Raw genomic sequence first — 12,876 nt, 5'->3', positions numbered from 1 at the left:
AATAGAGTAGTTCTTTTCAGCTTTGGACAGCCGCCAACTCGCAAACGTGATCAGGTGATCCATGCCTTCCGCACCTTCCTCCATAAGTACAACTCCCAGCGCAATACACGATGCATCAACATGTACATGAAATTCTACATCCCATTTTGGGAAGACCAGGATGGAAGCAGATGCCATTTTCTCCTTGAGAACATCCAAACTTTTGCTACAATTATCATTCCAATAATATGTAGCGTCCTTTTTCAATAGTTGTTCCGTTGGTGCTGTTATTTGTGCATAGCTCTTGGTAAACTTCCTATAGTAACCAGTGTGCCCCAAAGTAGTGCGTAGTTGTTTGACACTCCGTGGCGCTTCTAGATTGAGGATAACAACAATCTTCTGAGGGTCCAGCATCAGCCCTTGTTTGTAGACCACATGGCCAAGCAGGTTGCCAAAGGGAATGAGGAAGGTGCACTTTTTAAGATTCAGCGCAATCTGGTGTTGTTGGCAAGTATCCAACATTAAGTTACGTAAGCTCGTTATATGGTGTTTAACTAACCCAAATACAGTCAAATTGTCCATATAGACCTCCAAGAACTTGTGTATGTATTCCTTGAAAGCGGCCACCACTATGCGCAAAAATATCACTGGCGCATTCTTCAATCCAAAGGGCATAACGATGTATTGAAAACAACCCCATTTAGTTGTGAAGGTTGTCTTGCTCCTATCTTCCGGCGCGATCTTGATCTGATGGTACCCTGAGAAGCCATCTGTGAATGAGTAAGCTTCCTATCCGCCAACATTCTCCAATACTTCATCTGTGAACAGTGTCGGGAATGGATCGTGAACACAGGCGTCGTTAAGCTTCCTGAGGTCCATGCATATTCTAATTTCGTCCTTCTGTTTTTTCTTCTGTACTACCATAGGACTCACCCATTCGGATTCTTCCATTGGTTCAATAATTCTGGCTATGAGGATTTTGTCTAATTCGTCCTGGACCTTTTCCTTATACTTTGGATTTAAATGGTAGGGTCATTGCTTAACTGGCTTCGTGTCTAGTTTCAGAGTGATCTTCATCATCCCTAAGTCGCCAATGATCCCCTTTAAGTCTGTAATTTTGGTCAGGAACAAATCTTGATATTCACAGAGTAACACGGCGACCTTATCTACTGTAGAATCGTCTTAATAGTCCCCAAGCATCGCGTAATTTGGCTCCGTGTTTGTGCCAATGTTTACCTACTTTGTTTTTAGTGGTGTAGTGAGGTCAGGATTCTCAATTGATGGTCCTCGAACCTCACGACAGCCTTCAGTTTCTGGAATATTAATATTTCAGGGGTCATCATCATCCTCCTCTACTTGCACGTTATAACATTCTAGGGCACTACTTAACTAGGTTGCCCATGTTGGTTGAACTACTTGCAGCAGCTCCTATGGTATTTTGAAGATGGTGGCTTTTACTGCTTGTAGTGTGTCGTCAACAGTATCTGACCATCAGTCTGCAAATGTGAATGTTAACAAAAATCCATCGCACAAGATATCCCATTTGCCTGCACCTTGTCGGAGTTCCATCTCAGTATACCAATTCATGGGTATGGCAACGAGGGTATGGTAGATTAAATGTACCCATTCAGGCTATGGTTCTTCCCCATAGGCCTTGGTCCATTTCGCGAGGTGCATGCATGGGTCATCTCATCCATCGTATTTATCTTCTATTTGTAGTTGCGGTTTCCCAAATCGTAGGCACATCATCCTTCTACATCCGCGCTAGTTCTCAAAATTTCCTTGGTGTGTTCCCCACCAGTGCACAGGTGTTGCACGTAATGCCCACTTCAACGCGTTGAACCACTGTTGTTTCGATACTGCGCTTTCAAACTTGCTCAAGAATTCGTCCACCGTTGTCAATCCATCATACGTTGGCAGATCTCGGGCATGTGTTGTTACGCAATGCAGTGATCTAATAATCATGTTGCAATTCAGCTTTGTCACTTCGTTCAACTGGTTCTACCAACGCTCTACTTCTTCATTTGAATCCGAAGTATAGGAGCTGTCGTGCTCCCACGAGATTCTCCCATTTGCAGTCAGATTCACCCAATCCTAATATCACGCAGTTATCTAGTAAATACAATCCAGCTCATCGTCGCTTCCATCGTCGTGCACTGGTTCAGTGTAGTGCGATCCTTCGGCCGGGTCTAGCGGAACTACTACACATAGGGACTTCTTCTCGAATATCATCTTCCGCTTCTTTAGATTGATAACTCTGTTCATATCGGTGGCCTATTCTATCCCTAACAATGTGGGATAGGGATTGTTGTCATCGACAATATCTATTACTTCAAAGTCCATTTGTGTGCTCGCGCCTTCGATATCAACTGTTACCCCTTGCAACCTCCCCATAGGAAAAATCTTCTGTTGGTTCGCCATTCGTAATTGAATAGGGGACCACTGCAACGCGGGCCTACCCATATGTTCCCATCTTTACTTTGGTAATACATTCGTGTTCGAACCTAGGTCTAGGATTACCTGATCCATTTCATACTCACCAATCTACACAGTCAACCTCATTTCCCTTCCAGTGCGCAATGTATTCTTCCCCAATTTTCGGACTACATGCGGTTCTCCTGACCCCATGCACCTAGTGATCAGCTCTTGTAGTCCCTTAACTGCCTTGTTGTCGCACAACAGTTTCATGCATGTCTCCAGAAAGGTAGTAAGCATAGAAGGATCCATCCTTGGCTCTGGTTGATCCTTACTACCTGAAGTAGAGGCCTCTGCGAAGCTCTTCTTAGCTTCCATGAATGTCTCCTTTGCACATTCTAAGTCAAACTCAGGTTCCTTTGTAGGAGCCTTGCGAACCCATGTATCTTCCTCGGGCTGCTTCCCCTTATCCTCCCCTGTGGTCACACCGCTTCTGAGCATCATGTTCACATTTGGGTCTTCTTCACGCAATTCATACCTCATCATTTGGATATTTTGAGTTGGAGGATGTTGGAGTACCCCTTTGTCGTGCATCCATGTGATCAATGTAGGACATTGTATCATTTCATGATCAAAATGAGCATAATATGAATAAGATGTTCTTGTCGGGTTGGTACAATCGCGGGCATAGTGCTTTGGTCCTCTGCAATTGTAGTAAATTAACTGTCTGCGGCCCCTTCCTGGTCCCATTCCTCCTCATCCTCGACCTCGCCCCTGAAATATAGTGCACACCATTCTCACAGCTGGGTTGAGGCATCGCGTTTCTATCTATAGTCTATATGCTGGGGTCTGATCCATCATTAACTCATAGCTACGACAAGTGCGCTCATCGTGGCCTACCGACCTACAAAAATTACAAAACAACTACTGGGGAGTCTGTGTATACTTCTGCAACAAATGATAACTATCCGTTGTGTGATTTCCTCCTATTTGATAGATCGCGCACCATAATGTGGGTGTCAGACTTGGCCCTACCTATGTCTCTGGTCTCAATGACATTCGCCCCCCTCCTGTCAAGTAGTTTGCGAATATTGGATAGTGGTCCTTGTCATGGCCCTGGCCCTTGCATTTTATGCACCATCCTTCCTCACGTGTCTCTGGCTGTGGTGCCCTATCCTGCTTCAAGCTCTGCATTTCCAGGTAGAGATTCTATAGTTGTGCGTGGATTTGTTGAACCACCAACATAGGATCTTATATTTGGGTCTCACGGAATCTCATCGCCATTTCTAACGCTTCAGCCTGGGTGGAAAGTTTATGTTGTGATAGCGCCGTCCTCAGGTGCAGTGTCAGAGATGCCACAAACCATGTGTGGTGCTACACATCTGTTAGTGTCATATTAGCCTCACAGATTGTACTCTTCAGCAACTGATCCTTATCCCAGGAGGTCTCGCCTGGGAGCATCGCGATCTCTTTAAACCCGATGATTGACTATATCTCTGATTTCGGCGGGCTAAATTCGTTGTTCAACGCATTCTAGATCTCTGCTATCCCTGTGGTTGGGTGGTCATTAGAGTGCTTGATATACCATGTCAACGCATGATCTTGCAGTGCGCTCACCAATGTAGCCTTCTTAATGTTGTCATCCATGACCCCTTGTGCTTCCAACACTGCTCTTACCATGAACTAGAACTAGTTCGGATCCTCATTCCCTACTCCTCTGTATACGGGTAGCTTGATCACGCTTGCCATCCTGAACTGTGGGGTTAGTGGAGGTGGAGTGGGTGGAGATGGAGTTGAGGGAGGTGAAGCAGGTGGTGGCGTGGGTGGAGGTGGTAACTGTGGAATGCGCTGCCGTATCAAATTTACCGCACTTCTCGGAGAGACCCAAGCGAGCTCTTCCTCGCTCTCTCGCGAAGGTGAAATTAAGGGATTGTTTCCTAATTCCTTGCTACCTTTGTATATCTTTCCAATCTGCGTTGTCCCAAACATTATTGTATTCGCATAACCTGGTTTTCACATAACAACATCTTAATCCAGGCATTCAAAAATTTAATGTACTTAACTCACGAACCCTTGAGAAAACGTTGTTCTGCTTCACTGTAGCTCACGGTCATGTCTATCGCAAACTCAGTGATAAATCCCCCTATTGTCTGGTCGAGCCAATGGTCCATAGCTCGTGCAATCTTGTCTTCTGATGCCTCTAGTTTGCGCACTAATTCCAAAGTCCACACTATCAGTTGCTCGAGCTTACACCTTCCCTGGCTATCAGTTAATCTCGCGATCCACTCATACAATTTAGAGGGAAAGGATGCAAATAAAATATCATGGGTTTTCGTATACACGTATCGATCCAGCCACCTTTTCTCAAATACCTGTGGAGTTCTATTTTCCTGTGTCGTGAACTAGTGAATCTTCTTGTCCAACCGCTCCTCAATTTCCTTCTTTGTTGGGTTCTAGTGGCACGACATCAGACATCCCTTAGGTAAATCTCGGTCCCGGCAACGGAACCATTTGTTGGCTACGTGGGGCCTAACCCAAGTTCAGTAGTGAGTTTAGCCAAGCAAATCCTAGTACTACTGGCCCTTTTGGCAACAATCTGCGAAACGTGGACTAAGGTCTCACCTGAAGTAGTATGGAAGGGTGCTCGAACCAAGTTTCCGCACCCTAGGGATGTCTTGATGAAGGTTCTGGAGGTTCGTGATCCTAATCTGTGGGCTGCGCTGCTCCGCGTAGTTTTCTATTCTTCGCAACCTGTGCGCACCTTTGAGAATACAATGTTATTTGGATCTGATCCTTTTTTTTTATATTAGTGCTTAACTTAGTCTATGTAGCCCCAATATTCTTATTACTTATTCAATTTTCAGATAAACGTGCATACTCAAAAACAATATAAGTGCATAGAGATAACTAGAACATAGAAATATAGATCTACAAATAGACACACAATATTCTGAATCAATATTATCTTTATTAATACTCAAGTTCAGTTACAGACACGACTCCGCCCTATGCACTCAGCTACAGGGGTTAGCGCACTTAGCTGCAGACTCTCCTAGGCCTCTGCGCACTCAACTGCAGAGCCTATACCTACCACTACGACCCAATACATTTCAGATCCACTTCTATCTTCTAACCATGCCTTCGCATCTATCTATTTCTTCTCAAAAACTCAGAACTATCTTTACACTTAGAGCCTCACTCTATTTATATGATCCTATGGTCCATGGACCATGGGTAGGCCAACTCAACTTTACCTTATTTTACATTATTTTAGGGTGGACAACCCTAGACTCTCGCGCTCCACACCCTCTTTTCACGGGGTCTTTATATTACATTGACCAAAACTTGGGCTTAAAGCCCTAAAAACATGCTATGGGGGGATTTGCTGCCCAACATTAATATCAATTAATAAATTTTACTATTAAAATTTAATATTATTGATTGATATTAATTTTAATATTACTATTAATATTAATTTTAATATTATTATTAATATGTATTAAAGATGATATTAATTTAAATATTAACTATTAATATTAATATTAGCTAATATAAATATGAATATAATATTACTTTTATTGTTGTTAATATTTATAAATATTAATTTTAATATTAATAATATTAAATGATATTAATAGTCATGATTATTAATAAAATTTTAATATACAATGTAAACTGTGTTTAGAAAATTAATATTTGTAATCTTATTAATCATAATAAATTTTTGAAATTGTTTTTCTTTTAACAGAGTAAGTTACTGGATTTCTATTCCAAAAAAAAGTGGATGCTAGCTTCCATTGCATCGCTGCAAAATGGAGAGGGGCATCCCAAAATAAAACCAAAGGGAAAACATTCCTTATCTTCCAAACCCTTCCCTTTTTTATTTTGAAAGTACCGATTACGCTATCCTTATAAATACCTACGAACTGATTCAATAGAAATATACATTTACATAACATAATAAACTAATGGAGGAAGAGCTTTGCAGAGAGAAGAAGAGCATAAATGAGGAGTCTATTTTTTGTTGGCTGAAGCTTCATGATGAGACGAAAGTCAATTCTTGTTGATTTGATAGTTAGAGTTCTCTCCCATCTGATTGATTAGTAAACTCTTCAAATTGTTGAGTGTTTCATCCATATGCTTGCATTTGTGCTTTAGGTCTGAAATTTCCTTCCTCTGTTATTCCAACTGTCTCTTCAGAAATCAGTCCTTAGATTTTGCTTCAAATTTATAGTCCTTAATCATTTCTCTTATTTGTTCAATCATGAATTTGTTGGCTCTACACACAGTGAAATTCTCACACTTAGGTACATTTTCCAAAGGATTCCATTCCATTTATTGGGGAATGAAGGTGTTCTTTCCAGCAGGGAGAAGAAGAGGCAGCGAGTACACAAGAATAGATGCTATTTTTTCCATAAGACAGGCCACCAATAATGAACAACTTCCATTGAGAGGAGAGTAGATTATCAACACCAAATGAGGCTCTCTTTGGAGAAAATGAATTAATCCAAGAGTCAAAAAAGGAAATAAGCCACCAAAGCTACGCGAAGGGAAGAAGCTCAGATCACCAGGTCTACACGAGGAGAGGCACAAACCTACAGAGCTATGAAACTGGGAGAGGAAGATACCACCAGAGCAGCATGAAAGGGAGAAACAAATACCACCAAAGCTACACGGGGAGGGGCAAGACTAAAACAGAGAGGATAATATTGCTCACCAAAGGAGTGTAGTGATAGTTATAGGGAGATTTAGAGCTTCTTCTGAGACTATGTGGAGAATAAAGGAGAGCATAGGATATAGAGTGACTAAAGAGGTGGAGGCCTCATCCTTTCCGACAGGGAGGAGAAGAGGCTATAATCAGATGAGAGGAAATGCTAACCCGGCCACAAGGTAGGCCAACAAGGAGCTTCCAGTGAGAAGAGAACAAAGAAGTGAAGGCTATAGAGACCCTTTTTGAGAAAAAGAGATAAGCTAATAGTTGAAGTGGGAAAAGAAGCCACCAGAGTTGCATGAAGGGGATAAGCATGATCCACCAAAGTTGCACGAGGGGGAGAAGAGGCTGAGACCACTAGCTCAATGGGAAGGGGAGAAACATATACCACTAGCGCTGCATGAATCAGGGAAAATTTCAAGGATGGAATTTTATCTTAAAGTTTAGCAACCTTGGTGAATCTCACTAGTCCCTAATATCCAAATTTTTAAATGTTTGATGATAACTTTGTAAAAATGTTTAGATTTCTAATTATTTTATATTAGACAACATATAATATTGGCAATTTTTCATGTAAAATAATTTTATACTATAAAATTTGGGCGAATTCGTCTTTAGAAAAATGGAAATTGGCGAATCTTTTTTTTTCAAAAAGCATGGAATACTAGCCTTACTGCGAATACTAACCCCTAAATTTTTCCCCAGCGTGAATGGAAGGGGCCAGACAATATTAGAGAGGATAAGCTCGATCACCCAAGGGGCTTTGAGATAGATGCAAGAAATTTGTAATCTTCTTCTGGGACCTGGCAGAACTAAGCTCGGAGACAGGAGAAAGACAAAGAGGGAGAGCATTCAAGATATGGGAACAAGCGTAGAGAGAGGATTATTATATAGCTACGTTGAGAGCCTCTGTAGGATAGATAATTTGTTCATTTCACGGGGAGCCTAAGTAGTTTAGACTCACTTGATTGAAAGAGTCTGACGGTGTTGTCTGTACACTGTGATTTTCCTGATTCTATTACGCTTCTGAGTTCTAACTTTTCTTATTGAGGTGAAAGATGCCCACCTTGATGTCCTCATCTTGATTGCAATTCTCTGCACTTGACAGCTTGAAGTCCTATGGGATGGTTTTTTGAGCAGTTTCATTGTCAATTATGGATCCTCCCATAGGATGATTGACAACCAAATTGGCCTTCATATCAGTTGTACCATTATTTTTCTCTTAGGATATGATTGAAGGTGACTTCTCCAAGATATTGAAGATTTTTTTCCACCATTTTGATTATTTGACTCAGAGTCCAGTTCTTGAGGATTCTTTGCTCCATCATTGATTGAATAATTATTGTCGAATCCCCCATTATGACTGGGTTCTTCATACCTCGTTACCTTAATATTTTTGTTCCCAAAAGGAGTTTGTATGCTTCTGCCCTATTGTTGGATACTTCTCCTAATCCCCATTCATAAGTGATGGGATTTATTCCTCCTAGATCGAAGTTTAGACCTCCATCTCTAGCCTTTCTTGGGTTAGAATTAGAAGCTCCATCAAACAATAAGCATGTCCTATTTAACTTTTCTGACCATGCTTTAAAATCCTCTTTTTTAATTATTATTTTCCAACTCTAAGTGCTAATAACAGATCTATTGATGTTTGATTTGTTGTTGTTTGTTTTTTGTTGCTTGATCATCACAAATTCTAACCAGGTTCTTTCCTCTTGCTGCATATGTTTGATATATATTGCTTTAGCTCCTTTGGAGTTTATTAACTCGATTGTCATGCTCCAGGTTTTAGCCAGTACTGTTTTTTTGCTTGGAATGTGATCTTTGAAGATCCTCTAGTTTCTTGCTAACTAGATTTGCCAACAGATAAATGAGGGCAAACTCAGCCAATATCTTTTGATTGTTTCTTTAGTTTTTAAAGTATATGGATACTTTTTTTTCTAATTTTTTAGGAGTATTTACAGAGGAAGTGAATGTCTAATACTTACCCTAAGAGGTATTACAAGCTCTTTCCAATAGGCGCGACCAAAGTGACATCCCACGAAGAGATGTTGGATGTTTTCTTCGCTTTTCTGACACATTGCACAGCGTAAAGGGCCTTCATAACCTTTATATTTTAGATTATCAATAGTAAGAATCTGGCCTTTATGGAGTGTCCACGTGAACACACTGATTTTTGTCAGGGATTCTATTTTCCATGCCTCCATCTAGTGATCCAAATTACTATTTCCTTGCTGATGTAAGGAGGCATATCCTGATTTGACTGTAAAAACTCCTCCATCAAGATCCCAACACAGAGAGTCCTTTGAATTCATCCACATTCTCAGGTCTTGAAGATTTTCTTGAAAATCTATAGGCTGATTTCTCATTATTCCATCCTTCTAGATTTTGATGAGTCTACCATTCCCAAGGATCTTAAAGGAGTTTTCTTTGATTATGGGAACAATATTTTTAATCAAATTCCAGATCTGTGAACATGGCCTTATTGGGAAACCTTTTTCTAATAATAGAATTCTATTATGGTTCATATTTTTTTCTTCCAGGATTTGTTCCGACCAGCAACTCTCTCTAGTTATAAATCTCCAAGTTATTTTTGCCCCTAGTGCCAAATTCATTATCCTAGGAAGTGTTATAACCAGGTCATCTTTCTCATAAGGCTACATTACTTCATCCCATTTCACTAGACTGTGATTATTTGTTTCTACTTTACCTCCTTTCCATAGGAACCCCCTAATTACTAGCTCAATTTGTTTATGTATGCTTGCAGAAGCTAGTATTGTTGCGTACTAATAAATTGGGAGTGTGTGAGTAATGCTTTAATTAAGACCACCCTTCTTGCCATGTTTAGCCAGTTCATTCCCTAGATTTGCACCTTTTTTTTCATTTTTTCTATGTACTTGTTCCATATCTCAGTCTTCAGATTCTATTTCGATATAGGGAGGCCCAGATAATGAAAATGGCTCCATTTTTATTGTAAAGGAATTTCCAGAATTTCTGATTTTTTTGGAGAGCACAAAGAGGAGAGTTCCATCCGAAGATTCTACATTTTTGATTATTTAGAAGTCCACCAGAGACTTCCATAAAATTGTTCAACACATTTTTTATTCTTATTTCCATTATACAAGAGGCCCCTCCGATGACTAAGGTATCATCTACAAATAGAGAGTGGTTTATGATTTTTACTTCAGAGGAGATTGAGAGACTTGTGATAGACCTCTCTTGTCTGCATTTCTTGAGATTTAAACTCAGAGAGTCCACCATTATAATATATAGGAAAGGAGAGGGGGAATTTGTGACGAAGCCCTCTTGAAATTTGGAAATATTCACTTGGTCTTCCATTAATCAATGGAGAAATCCAAGGACCTACTATACAAGCCTTAATTATATATATTGCCTTTTCTGAGAAACCAAATCTATGAAGGACCTCCACAAGGAAGTCTAGATTGAACCTATCAAAGGAATTTTCCATATCAAGCTTTATAATCATACGTTTTTCCTTTTTAAGAAGGCTAGAGTGTAGGGCTTCTTGGACAATTAGGATATTTTCAAGGATTTGTATTTTTGGTACAAATCCTCGGTTTTCTGAGATAATTTCTTGGAGCACTACTTTTATTCTATTTTCCAGAAGCTTTGTAATAATTTTGTAAGAGGAGTTACATAGGGAGATAGGCCTGAACCTGTTAAAAGTGTTTTCATTCGGTTCTTTTGGAACTAGAGGAAGGAAGGAGGAATTTGTGAATCCTCCTATCTTGAATTTCCCAAAAACATTTTTGATCATTCTTATCAAATAATTTTATTGATAATCCAATTATTTTTATAGAAGGAGATAGGGAACCCATCTGGGCCTGGAGCCTTATCTAGATTGAGATCCCAAATAACAAAAATCACTTCCTTTTCTTCAACTTCTTTTGTAAATTCACTGTTTTCTCCATCACTGTTTTTTTTAGGGTATGCTGTAGAAATTCTTCATTCTCACTATTTGTTGCTGCAGATGATAACATATTTTTATAATACCTGAAAGACTGCTTCTTTATTTCCTCTTGTTCCCTCACTTCTTTTCTTTCATTATCCATAATTCTTTCAATATGATTTTGTATTCTCCTGATCTTGATAGTATTATGGAAGAAGGTTGTGTTCTTATCACCTACTTTAAGCCATAGACTTATAGAATTTAGTCTCAAATCTTCTTCTTCTAGATTATTTTTCTGATACAATTCCCAATACGCTTATTTTTCCTGCCTTAGGCTCTCTTGTGTTTCTGCTTGATTCTCTTTTTCAACTTGGATTCTCTCTATTTTTTTTGTTATTTCTAGCTTTCCTTTTTGTGTTTCTATATGTTTTCTCCTTTCCCACAATTTCAGCTCTTTCCTCAGTGATTTAAATTTAGTTTCCCTGACATAATTAGGAAAGGCAATGATTTTATTTTCCCAAACATCTCCAATGATTTTTTTTTAACTTCTTCATTGTCGTTCCAAATGGAATTGAATCTAAAAGGAATAGGGCCAAAGTTCTCTAATAACCCAAGTGAAAGTTCCATCAATTTGTAACCGATGCAATATGATGAATGATTTTGGAGTTTATTTCAGTGAAGGAGGTGGATATTGTGTCTTGGATTAGGAATTTATCCAGCCTTTCCTTTATATTATTTTTACCAAATCTTTTGTTACTCCATGTATACTTCCCATTGCTACGAGGCATGCCGATTAATCTGCAAGTGTCCATGATAGTTTCTACCTTTTTCCATGATGGATAAACATTATATTTCCCACCAAACGTCTCCTCTGCATTCAATACCAAGTTGAGATACCCTCCTATTATTATGCCTCTATTTTGGACCTACAATAGATGATTTTTTAAGGTGTCCCAACAGACTTCCTTATCCCTGTAATGGTTTGGGGCATAAATGTTAACAATGCAATATATCTCCTTTGAATTTTTGTTTTGCAGGTCTATTTTCATCCAATGCAACTCTTTTTTTTCCTTAAGCAACTCCCACTTCTCTGTTTTCCATAATGTACAAATCCGTCCTGAAGCTCCTATTTCTTTTTGAAATTGTTAACATAATAGCATTAATATTATTAATAACATTTAGGTTACAATATTAAATTTAACAACATTTAATTATTACTATTAATATTATTAATGAAATTAAAATTATTACTATAAATAATATTAACAACATTTAGTATTAAAAATAATATTAATAAATTTTAATTTATTAATATTATTTTTTAATACAATTTTAGTTTTTTAATATTATTAATATTAATATTAATTAATGCTCACGGGCCTTGGTTTGACTGTAAAGGGTGCACTATTAAGGCACTCCATGCGATAGGTCATTGGTTCCAATTCCCCTATGGGTGTTGACTTACCAAAAAAAAATATTAATATTAATTAATATATTTCAACATTAATATCATTAATGTTTATATAAATAACATTTTAATATTAATTAAGATGAATGCAAATATTAATATTACTTTTAATATTATTAATATTTACAAATATTAATTTTAACATTAATTACTAATATTAATAACATTAAATAATCATGGTCAATCATGGTCAACCATGGTCAATAATCATGGTCATATTGTGATGAATATTGTCTCTTGGTCAAACATCACATTATGACAACCATGGTCATGGTCGACTATGGTCCAATGTCACATTGTGAGAAATATTATCTCAATATGATAATCAACCTTAGTCAACCATGGTCTGAAACCACATTGTGACAAATATTGTCTCAATATGAAAATCAACCATGG

Source organism: Pinus tabuliformis, chromosome 4_1, assembly GCF_031772625.1.
Source record: "Pinus tabuliformis cultivar Carrire ecotype Pingquan chromosome 4_1, CPIR1, whole genome shotgun sequence".
NCBI classification, from domain to species: domain Eukaryota; kingdom Viridiplantae; phylum Streptophyta; class Pinopsida; order Pinales; family Pinaceae; genus Pinus; species Pinus tabuliformis.
Note: the sequence above shows the minus strand (reverse complement) of the source record.